The sequence below is a fragment of the Vombatus ursinus genome, unplaced genomic scaffold, assembly GCF_900497805.2.
Source record: "Vombatus ursinus unplaced genomic scaffold, bare-nosed wombat genome assembly UNPS02010394.1, whole genome shotgun sequence".
NCBI classification, from domain to species: domain Eukaryota; kingdom Metazoa; phylum Chordata; class Mammalia; order Diprotodontia; family Vombatidae; genus Vombatus; species Vombatus ursinus.
In genome coordinates, this window is record NW_020950172.1 from 1,207,191 (window position 1) to 1,218,426 (window position 11,236).

The window sequence follows — 11,236 nt, forward strand, 5'->3', positions numbered from 1 at the left end:
CCCGGCCTTCCCAGCTAGCCCACCACACTTGTCAGCTCTCTCACCTCCACGCCCCTCTCTCCCCTCACCTGCCGAGTTCCTGCTCAGATAGTGCCTCCTCCCAGGAACATGAGAGGCCCCTCCTGGGGGCAAGGCTGGCCTCAGAGCCCGGAACCCCCAGACTCACAACCCATCCCTGCCCCTTGTTAGCTGCGTGGCCTGGACGAGCTACTTCAGCTCTGAGGGGCTCATCTGTAAGACAAGGGGACTGGACTCAATGACCTTTCAGGCCCTCCTGGCCCCGACAGCCCACGTTCTAAGGCCCCTCCCAGCTCTGGCACTGTCAGTTCTAAGGAGGTCCACAGATGGGATTCGTGATCATGGAGGGGGGAAGACTGAACCATAATCCACTGTGGCCTAGTGGGCAGCGCACTGGCTTTGGAATCGCAGGGACCTGCCCAGCACCTACTGGGTTTGTGAACACAAGGAGCTCACCCCTCTAATTGCCTCCCTTATCCAGGTCTATAAAGGACAGACAAGTGGCAGCTACTTTCCCTAATGAAATCCAAGACCTAGGGATAAACAGTCACCAGCAGCAGCAGCACCTCCATGTACAATATTGTCCTTTCTGGCCTGTGACTGGAGTCTTCCTCGGATCCACTTGTGCTAAGAAGTTCACTACCAGGCATTTGCCCCTAACACCGTTGTTACGTCAGAGCCGCTCTCAGCTTTGCCCAAGCTGTGCTGAGCGGCTCCAGACGCACACGGTCACTGTGGCCAGAGTGGCCTTGGTGTTTAACTGCTCGTGGCTGGGGACCCACACTGCCATTATCTCTCCTGTGTCTAACACACAGATGATGATACAGGATGAATGAAAAAATGAACAAATGAATGAATGAGGTCTGCTACTGATACCTCCTTGTCTAACTCCTTTAGGATGCTGTAGTCGGGTCCACAGCCTCTGGGGGAGGGGCTCATTAAATGAAAAGTAGCATGGGGGGGCAGCCCAGGTCACTTATGTCACGGTGGTGGCGGCCACGGCAAGGCAAGATTTACTTTGCCTCTAGAGGGTAACAGCCCATCGGCCCCACCTAAGATCCTCCTTGTTCCTTGGTTACCTGTTTACTCTGTCACTCCTGGGCAACATAGGTGTTTACTTGGGATGGCAGCAGGCTTGAAATATTTCTGGTGTGTGCCATGGTCTGGGTTCCACTGCGCCAAGGGAAAGGACTGCTGAAAACCTCACTCCTGTGGAATGAGGCACGGTCAGGCTGTGGGAGTCTCTCGTGGGCACATGTCCTGAGAGCTTGGGTCTCAGAAGCCAGCCCTGCCAAGGCACCACTGGCAGCAATCCCATTTCTGGATCACTGCTGAATCCTACACACAAAGTACAGGTAGACAGCTCCATTGTCCCCCATGTTAGAGATGAGGAAACTGAGTCCCAGAGAGGGTACGAAGAACCCAGCAAGTCCTGGGCTCTTCCCATGTGAGAAGGCTACTGAGCGCGAGGGAGGGGACGATGGTGGTGGGACCAGCTCATAGGAGAACCCCTGCAGCAGAGAGAGGGGGGCTTTGTTCTGCATCCTGGGGTCTCCAAGGAGGCCTGGGGGCTCAGCTCCCAGCACCAGAAGGCAGGCTGCACCCAAGCCATAGGATCAACAGAGAAGCACAGAGTCCCTTGGTTACTTCCCTCCACAATGCAATACCTATCAATAATCCCTTAGGAGCCAGTGAGACCGGGTAGCTAGAGATCTGGCCTCATCACAATGAGGAAGACCTGAGTTCAAGTCCTACCTTGAGTAGTCAGGCTGGGTGATCCTGGGTAAGTCACTGGACCTCTCTGTGTCCTAGGCACTCAGTGGCAGAAGCACTCTGGTGCTCTCTCCTGGGCAGGGGCTAGGGCCCTGCATGGCAACGTCACAGGGAACAGCAGATTTCTTCAATGTGTCCATCGGTTTGACTAAATTTTTCTCTTCCTCTTGTTTTTTTAAAATTCTTTGCTATAAGGGATGGCTGGGGAGGAGGGGAGGAGGAAGGAAAAAGGGGAACCTAGGGGATGTAAAAACCAGAGACATCAACAAAAATCTAGTTTTTCCAAAGATCTGCTGTGGTAGAGGGAGCTTCCTCACTGGGAGTGCCCTCTGCCAATGGCCCCAGATGCCCTGACCAAAGCAAGCTGTCTGGCAGCTGGTGTGGGCTTGGGAAGGCTTGTCCTGGGGACCGGGCACCGTGGCTGCCATCCTGGTCTCACAGGCTCGGGGACCAGCATCCCAAACACCCCGTCCTCCACACATGCACCAGGTGGCCCTAGAGAGAGCAAGCTGAGGGCAAGACCCTTCCCCGGCAGAGGGCTTAGGGAAGACTTCACTTGAGGTGGGCGCACCACCAGCTCCCAGTCGGGACAGGGTGTCGGCTACCCTTCAGGCTCTACCCCCTCTCCCACGGGTGGGGGGGGGGGCATCCCCCACCCAGGGGCCACACCTGAAATTCCAAACTGATGGAGTCAGGCCTGCGCCAGGAGACTGAAACTGGCCCCATTTCATCACTTTTCCCAATAAGCTTAGAATCATGGAGACATCGAATGCCAGAGCAGGAAAGGAACCACAAATCTCATCCAGGCTAACCCCCTCATTTTACGGGCGAGGAAACTGAGGCGCAGAAATGGGTGTGGACATGCTCCAAGTTACAGTGAGACACCATAAGTCAAGGGAGAGGAGGCGGCATTAGACAAAGCACCTCTCCAGGGCCTCGGTTTCCTCATCTGTCACAAAATGACAGTTGTTGCTTTGGGAGGCAGAGTATTCTGTGCAGAAGGGCTGTGTAGACGCTGCCTCCTGGGATAGACAGGAACTCCCAGAGGGCAGGGAGGCCCTCCTCCTGTCTCACATCCCCAGGTCCTCGCGAGCCAGAGCTGGTGCTTAGTAAGTGCCCGCTGCTGGATGGACTGACTGATGGATGGACAGCCCATCTTCCTCCTCACTGGCCCTGCCTCTACCCACGACAGGGCCCAGCCAGGGTCTGCACCGGAGCCACCGGAACCTGTTTCAAATATAAATATTTAGATAACTGCATTTCTAAAGAAACGGTTCCTCCGTCGTCCTCCGGGTTTTAGCCAAGGCCCTTTTGAGAGGGGCCCAGCCACTCCCCTCGCCTGCCAAAGGCGCCCAGCACCCTGAAAGGCTCAGGCCTCCTCCTCCAGCCAGCTCCAGCCCACAAACCGTGCCCTGCTCTGCAGGCTATGGGACGCCAGTGATTCTGTTCTTGGTGGGGTTTCTCTGTTCCAGGCTCCCCCACCCTACATGCTTTGGAGCCCTATGGCCTGGTGGGTCTGTCCTCCTAGCCCATCCCCATCACAAAGCATGAGACTGGGGTTCCAATCCCACCTCAGACCATGAGCTGTGACCATCCTGGGCCTCAGTTTCCTTCTCTGATCCCATGAGCTTCTCTGCTGGGCCCGCTCCATCTTCTCAGGCTGGGCAGTGGGACCGCCTCTTTTGGCCTCAGTTTTCCCATCCCTAAAACGGGGCCAGCACCTGCTTCAAGGAGAGCACTTTGTAAACCTTGGGTCAGCTGAGCCGCCATTATCCGCCATTAGAATTCCCATCCTGGTCTCCTAGGTGTAATGCTCCATGCTCCCCGAAGTCACTCCAAAGTGTTCAGACAAGCCTGTGGAGTCCAGAGCTCCTCTAACACTCCACACCCGCTCCGCGCAGGTCATCCTTGGCCACCCCTGAAGCCCTCCCTCCAGCCTGGGACCTTCCAGCCTGCCCCAGCGCTCGCCTCCTTCCCTCTCGTCTCCCTCCAGGCCCGGCCTGGGAGTCTTTTTATAGAGCTCCACTGAGGATGCTTGGAGCCAAGGCTTCAATCACAGCCCACTGGGGCCCTGGCCTTCTGTGGGGTCTCCATGGGAGAGGCAGGGCTGGGCCTCCATGGGCAGAGCAGGCCTGGGTGTGGAGGCCCCCGAGCTGGGGGGCAGGGAGGCTCCCAGAGCAGCCTGCGGGGCTGGGCCGGTCCCTAAGCTCCCACCCTCGGCCGGCCGCGCCAGGAGCCGAGAGCAGCTGATGGCGGTGGCCCAAGGTCGGGTCCTTGAGCCGGGCCCTGGGTGCCTTCCAGAGCCCGGGGAGACGCTTGTCCAGAGGCAGCCAGTCAGCCACAATTACCCTAGAAGAGGCTCCCGGAGCTTGGACACCTCCCTGAGGACACGCGCGGCCTCTGCTGGTCCTGCCTGGCCCGTCTGGTTTCCATTTCTGCCACAACTTCCGGGAGCCCAGAAGCAGACACAAAATGGCGGCCAGGGAGAGGCGGACATTTTGTGGCCGGCTCAGGCAAAGCCGCTGGCTCACAGAGCTGGCCAAGGTCAAAGGCAGGACAGGATCGGAGTCTGCCTCTGGACAAGGGGGGCCTCTATACTCCCTGGTCAGGGTGAGCCTGCCCCTCCTCCCTCTCCCTGCGTCCGGTCTCCAAGGTACAGAATCCCAGAGTGGAAAGGGACCTTGGTGGGCAGCTCCGCTAACCCCAGTCTGACCAAGATCAGAGATCTCAGAGAAGGGAACTGAGGCCCAGAGATAGGACAAGACTGGTCCAAGGTAACAAGTGTACATAAAAAGGGACCAGGGCCAGATTTGAATTCAGGTCCTGAGACCACTAACTCAGGACCCCTTCCACCACACTGAGTGATCTCTCTACAATAGCCCCAGCTCATTTGCATTCAGCCAGCAGGCTAAGCCTTCCTTGGGTGGGGAACTCACTACCTCCCCAGGCAGCCCAGTGACAGGTACTCAACACCACCTGAGAACGCCTGTTCCCCTTAGGGCCACATGGAAGGGGCTCCTCCACATGCTGGTCCTTCAGATATGGCCAGAGAGGATTTCCTCACCGGGGCTCCCTGCCTGGATGGAATCCCAGGTGTTCTCCGGGGGGGCTAGCCTGGGCTCCTGGACACTGTCCATTCAGCCACCAGAGGGACTCCTCTAAAGCCCAAGTCTGGCCACGGCCTGCCCCCCCCCTCCCCCGCCACTCCAGGAGCTCCCCAGGGCCTCCAGGATCAAACAGAAAACTCGCCGTTTGGCTTTTAAAGAGCTCCAGAACCTGCCCCTTTTCCCCTTTGCAGTCTTCTGCCGTGTTAATCCCACCACGCACATGCTCAACACAGTCTACATGGTTTACACGGTCTACACGGTCTACATGCTCTACACGGTCTACACGGTCTATGCAATCTACACGGAGAGAGACAGTGTGTGTGTGTGTGTGTGTGTGTGTGGAGGTGTGTGTGTGAGAGAGAGAGAGAGAGAGAGACAGAGAGAGAGAGAGAGAGAGGTGAAGAAAGCCAAGGGAAGCCAAGAGTGGGGGGGGGGGGGGGGGGGGGGGGGAGGGGGGGGCAGGGGGGGAGAGAGAGAGGGGGGAAGAAAGCCAAGGGAAGCCAAGAGTGGGGGGGGGGGAGTGGGAGGAGTGTACCAGGCATGGGGCACAGTCTGTGCAAAGGTGTGCAGGTGGGAAATGGAAGGCCACGTCTAGGAGACTGCAAGGAGGCCACTTAAGCTGAAACAGAGATTCCAGCTGCAGTGCTGAGTCAAAAGACCTGGATTCCTAGGTCACTTCTGCCATTTATAATGGTGTTATCCATGCCCTGCTCTGACCTCAGTTTTCTCATCTACAAAATGGAGATACTGATCTTTCCTTCACTTCCCTCCCAGGGCTGTAATAAGGGAGCTTTTTATAAATGGTAAAGTGTCTAGAAATAGAGGAGGAGGAGGAGAGGAGGAGGAAGAAGGATGGGCAGCCTGCAGGAGTCCTTCCAGGTGCTTCAGTTCCTCCCGGAGGAAGCAGGACCTCCCTCCAGCCTCCAGCCTCCCACCTGAGTTCCCCTCTCCCCCAAGCCCTGGTACTCTCTAAGTACCACGTCCTCTCTACACCAGAGGAGAATCGCGGCCCCAGCCGCTGTTGTCAGAATGACGGGAGATCCTGGCTCTAAAGTGTTTTGCGGCCGTCCCAGGGCTCCCAAAATGCCCGCATTAGGATCGATGGTGATTGTGTCTGCCCAGTAATTTCAATCATGGCTTTTTCGGCTGGGGCAGGGTTTGGCCAGCCATTTTGCAAACAGGTTTGTTTTTCACCTATAAGCCTTAGGGAGGGTGCCTTGCAGAGGCTCACTTAGCTGGATGGGATGCTGTAAGAAGTCCAAGGTCCCTGAGGCCTGGGGAGGGGGAAGGAGAGGGGGATGAGGCAGACGGGTGACCTCACGGCCTCACCGCACAGCTCAGTCCCTGGGCACTGTCCAAGAAGGCCTGGGGAAAATGCATCTCTGGGACAACAGCCCATCAGAGCCCCGGGGGTGGGGGGTTCTGGGGGGCCCGTCAGGAGTCTCACATCAATGACACAGCTTCCATGATGCCGCCTCCAAGCCATCAGAGCAGAGAGCGCCCCGGACATGGAGACAGGAAGCCCTGGGTTTGAATCCAGCTTCCTCTCTCTGTGGGCTCCCTTCTAGCCCCACCCGGCCCGCTCACCCCGCTCAGGTTCCATGACTGTGCCTCCCCTTTCTTCCAGTGGCCTTCAGATCTGCACACAAGACCCAGGTGTGGCCCGACCAGGGCAGAGGCCTGGAAGAGGCTCTCCCCTCTCGGGCAGCCTAAGACTGCGCTGGGCTTTGGGCGGGCCAAGTCACACGGTGGCCCCAATAGGACATGAGCTCTGAGAGCACAGACTGTCGTGTCCAGGCCATGGTGTCTGGCATACAGCAGGAGATTAATAAATGCCTATTGAATGACTGACCAGTCGACTGGCGCAGTGTGAGTCTGCAGTCTGCTGAGCCGCCCAGGCCTTGTTCAAGGACCTGTGGTTGGGCTGTGCTTTCTGCACCCGGGGACAGACCTTGCACACTCCTGCCTACTGAACGTCACCCTGTTCCTTTCAGCCCATCATCCTGGCGGGCAGACATCCGCTGGGACCCCAAAGGCCCTCCTAGCCTCAGGGCTAGGCTGGGGCTCTTAAGGATGTCTTCAGATCTCATCCTACTCACAGACACAAAGATCTGCTCTGAAAACACGAGACTCCTGGGCAGAGCAGGTAAGCATTCCACTAGAGACCTCCCCTGCTGCTGACCACATAGACAGTGTCACAGGTGGCAAGGCGTGGTGCATGAGGTCACTGAGCACAGAGCCAAGTGACCCTGGCCTGTTCACATCCCATCTCTGAGACTCAGTTTCCTCGTCTTTCCATTTTGTCCATTCCAGACCGACTGCAAGGAAAGTCCTCTCTGTGCTTTAAAGCCCTAGAAAAATGGGGCTCCTCCCTGGCCTTCCTCCTGTCTCTGCCTCTATGCCCAGAACACTGGTTTGCACAGAAAGGGTGAAGGCCTTTGACAAAGGTGACTGAGCCACTGACTAGAACCGGGTACTAGCCGAGAACTCGGGGAGAAGCCGAGGCCCCGAGTGGAGCAGGGCCCCTGCCCGGGGCGTCTCCCCCCAAACCTGGTCGTCCATTGCTGGCACCTCCACCCCTGCAAGCTGGGCCTCAGACCCCGAGATCTCGGAGCCCAGAGCCCCGACAGCCAGGCTAGGGGCCCCTCTGGCAGCAGAGGGCTGGAAGCAGCCAGGAGGAAAACAGGGACCTATTTGTAGCCAGCCCTGGATGGGGGTGGGGGGGGCGGGGAGCTCTGCTCCTCTGTTCTCAATGTCTGAGGCAACTGCAGTGACTCGCTGAGAACAGAAGCCTGGGGTGGCTTTGGGGGAGGGCAGGGAAAATAGAAAGCCCTGGATTTCAAACCAGGCCTAGGAAGTTTCATGATTCAAGGCCTGGGAGCAGAGGGCCACACGAGACAGTAAGCAATCAGGGCCTGGGGAAAAAACACAGGCTGTCAGGGCTGGGGAGGTTGTGGGGGAAGGCTTAGAACAGGGAATGTCAGGGCTGGGAGGGATCTTACAACAGGGAAGGTCAGAGCCGGGAGGGGCCTTAGAAGATGGAGAGGGAGGGAGGGGCCTTACAACAGGGAAGGTCAGAGCTAGGAGGGGCCTTAGTACTCCAGGTGGCAGTGGTGAGAAAGACAGGAGAGCAGGGGTTCCCAGCCTGGCCCACAGGCTTCTGTGGATATATTTTAGGGTGTCTATGAATTTGCGTTTTATATACGCATGTACACATATGTACACACATGCATTCATGCATGTACATGTCTGTAGATAGCTAGCTCGCTGGGTCCATCTGCCTGGCTCTGTTCTAGGCGCTACACTGAACAACCTGATGGGGAGCCTGGCTCCAGCCCAGGCCTTGGCCTACTGCCTGCCCCAGAGGTCCCTGGTCATACACAGAGGTGAAGGACCCTCAGAGCCGGAGAGGACTCAGAAAGCCACTCCTCGCACTTCACTTTATACAGAAGGAAACTGAGGCCTTGAGCAGGGAAGACACAAAGTAAGCTAATGTCCCTGGCAGAACTCAAACCCAGGGCTTCCAAGGCCCCATGTCTGCCTTACCTGTGCCTGTGCAGCAAGAGGGTGACCCCCCAAGAAAGGTTGGCAGCTCGGGGGTGGGGGAGACATTCCCTGTTCTACGGCCCCTCCTCCTCTGACATTCCCTGTTCTAAGGCCCCTCCCAGCTCTGACATTCCATGTTCTATGGCCCCTCCTACCTCTGACCTTCCCTGTTCTAAGGCCCCTCTCAGTTCTCACATCCCCTGTTCTAAGGCCAAACATTCCCAGGTCTATGTGAGCTCAGGCAATCTCTTAATCTCAGCATCTCCACTTCTGTATGGATGTTAAAGTGGAAAGGATGCTGGAGAACCCTAGGTTCAACTGTCACCACGAGCAAGGCACAAATCTCTGAATCTCAGTTTACCCATCTGTAAGACGGGCATCATGATACCTTAGGAGCCAGGTTGCAGAATTGAGAGGCTCCAGGGCAGTACCTAGATAATGCTTAAAGTGTTACCCTGAGGCCAGCTATTATAATAGATGGTCAGCTGCCTTAATTGGCCTAGACTGAGATTGCTTGAGGCACCAGGGCTCCGTAAATGGGAGGAATTATCCAGGGGATCATAAAGATTTCCTGTCATCTTTCTGCGCTGCTATCGTAACTGTTCCAATACTTGAGAAAAGATCTTGAACTCATTAAGCATTTAGTAAGCACCCACTGTATGCCAGGCCCTGAGAATCCCAAGACAAGGGTGGAGGGAAAGAGGAGGAACCCAAAGGAGGCCGCTAACCCTAAAACTCAGCCCAGGCGGTCAGATACAAGACGCCTTTCCTCAGCCTGGAGGCTGTGGGAAAGGGGCACTTACTCCTCTAGCAGGAGAGAGGCAGAGAGTCAGAGAGCAGAGGGGAGAGCAGACACAGACACAGCCTCTCAGGCTGACTCCCTTCAGCTAGGCCCTCTGCCCTCTTCTGAAGGAGGACCACCGAAGGGGAGGGCAGTCCCCTGAGCGGCCCGGGAGAGGGAGGACTGAGATGGCCACACCGCAGACCGGCTCAGACAAGGCCGCCCCTTGCCGGGTGATGTTGGCCTCGGGGCCTAGGAAAGGTCCCCACTAGCTGCGGGGCTGCTCGAGATCCCCCACAAACATCCCAGTGTGCCAAAGAACACCTGCGCGTGCGCTACAGATCTGGAGTGGGCAGACATGTTCAGATATGGCCAACATATCGATTTGGTCTGCTTGCCTGCGGTGACTCATTCTAAGGTGGGTGACTACTGGTGAGTGGACTGCCCATTTGGGGCAGCTGCGTGGGGCAGTCGATAGAGCTCTGAGTGGGCAGTTGGGAAGATTTGAGATCAGGTCCTGCCTTGGACCCTTCCTGGCTTTGTGACTCTGGGAAAACCACCTAACCTCTCTGTGCCTCAGTTTCCTCCCACAGAGGTTTGGCCTCCAAGGTTTCATTCAGCTTGCCTCTCTCTTCTCCAGCCTGGGGGCCTTCAGGGGGTCCCCTGGGGCCCGGTCTCCAGGCTCCTGCCATCCTGGGTGTCCTCCTCCAGCCTTCCAGAGCTGACCGGCAGACTCCTGGGCTGCTGAGACCAGTGCTTCCTCCTCTGTCACACTGGGTCACCGGGTCAGTTGGTTTCCTAACTGTGGCTCTTGGCTACAAGAGCTGGTGCTCTGGGTAGGAGAGGGAGGAGGCATCTGCTTGGCATGGAAAAACAAAATGTATCAAGAAAATGTGAAGGGGCAGCTAGGTGGCGCAGTGGATCGAGCACCGGCCCTGAAGTCAGGAGGATCTGAGTTCCAATCCAGCCTCAGACTAAACACTTGACACTTACTAGCTGTGTGACCCTGGGCAAGTCACTTAACCCCAATTGCCTGAAAATAAAAAAATAAAAAATTTGAAAGAAAAATGGTGGGGAGCGCCTTGCTTTTTGCCTTTCTACCAGGGGCTGGCATGCAGTAGGTGCTCAATAAATGTGCGCTGATTGGCTGAGAATCCACTGATCTTTCTGAAGCAACTCGGGATGACGGGGACCATGCCAACAATCCCAGCCTCCTCAGGCTGAGGGGGCCTGGGGATCCCCCACTGCATCCCACTTCCTAAGCCACCCCCAGAACATGCAGGATGAGGACAAGGACCGCCTGCTTAATCCCAGCACTCAGTCTTGTTCAACTGCAGGCACCCCAGGACAGAGCAAACTTCTGAATGTGCTGCCAGAGGAGTGACTTTGACTCCTGCCTCTGGACACTTTAGGCAAAGCCCCTCCCCAGACCTAGGGTTCCTCACCAGTAAAACAAGAGAGGTGGGGACTAGATGTTCTGGAGGCCCCTTCCAGACTGAGGCCCAGGCTCCTGTGAGCCTAGAAACAAAGTGGCCAGCAAGCAGATGCTGGCGGTCACCCGCTGGGGATACTGCAGAGGGATTCTTGTCCAGGGACAGCTGAGTTTACTCTGAGGCCCCTTCCAACTGAAGGCATGCTGGGACGCCGGCTGAGCCGGCCCCCAAGCTCCCACTGCCCACTGCCCTGACCTGTTCTGAGGCAGCAAAGCCGAGCTCCATGGGAATCTGCCTGCCTGCGGAAGGGGGTCCCGGGACATGGGCCGTGGCCTCTGAGAGCATACTCACTCTGCACACTGCTGGACACAGCATCACCTGGTGGGTCACACATACTCAGATCTCCTGCCTTCACTCCAAGGAAGCAAAGCCCTCTCCCCGTTCTCACCCCACCTCTCTTCCTCCTTCCTTCCCTCCATCTCCCTCTGTTTCTCTCTCTTTCCATCTCCCTCTCTGTCTCTCTCTCTCCCTTCCTTCCCTCCATCTCCCTCTCTGTCTCTCTCTCTCCCTTCCTTCCC

General features: G+C 57.0%; 1 long non-coding RNA gene across 1 annotated transcript in view; it reads right to left on the reverse strand.

Moving 5' to 3' along the window:
- Positions 1-252: 252 nt before the first annotated feature.
- The window catches only part of LOC114037405, a 57,070-nt gene continuing 46,086 nt past the window's right edge, over positions 253-11,236 (reverse strand). The window contains exons 5-7 of the long non-coding RNA XR_003568439.1: positions 3,363-3,512; positions 1,774-3,018; positions 253-1,227 (exon numbers count right to left, since the gene is read on the reverse strand). This is a non-coding gene — a long non-coding RNA (uncharacterized LOC114037405). The remainder of the gene's footprint in view (positions 1,228-1,773; positions 3,019-3,362; positions 3,513-11,236) is intronic.